Raw genomic sequence first — 613 nt, forward strand, 5'->3', positions numbered from 1 at the left:
AACATGGCAGCATTCATTACTTGCTTTTGCAATGCCTCCCTTTGCCAGCATTCAGAGACACTCCTCTTCTTCTGAAGTCAATGATCCACATCCACTGACTTCATCTGCACCTCCTACCAAGGTGTTTCAGCAACATCCATCACAGCAATCCTCCTCTGAGGTCGATGACCCACAGCCATGGAATTAAAGGCACCTCCTACCAAGATGCTTTGGCGCCATCCATCACGCCAATCTCCGTCTTCTCGCCCATCCATCTTCTTCGATCACTCCTCTGAGGAGAGTGACTTCCATACAGGGCGGAGGACGCCGTCAACCTGCGCGTCAATGTATTCAGTTCTGAGAATAACCTAGATTATGTCTCACATGTCAACACTACCCTTGACAGCGATGAGCTCCTCTCCAGCACAGCTGCCAAGCTGCTGCAAAGGAACGCTCTGGGGAGTAAGAATTTCGTCTGAAAGCAAAAGGACAGTTTCAAGGGCTCCTGGAGGAAAGGAGGTAGAAACTCCGACCATTTGTGGACTCCCGCAACAACTCATTCTGGTCGATGTTTGTGCTGGGGCAGGACATCGTTATCGACGAGTCGTTGTGAGATTTTCGTTTGTTCAAGACC

This window comes from Penaeus monodon, chromosome 28, assembly GCF_015228065.2.
Source record: "Penaeus monodon isolate SGIC_2016 chromosome 28, NSTDA_Pmon_1, whole genome shotgun sequence".
In the NCBI taxonomy this organism is placed as follows: Eukaryota; Metazoa; Arthropoda; class Malacostraca; order Decapoda; family Penaeidae; genus Penaeus; species Penaeus monodon.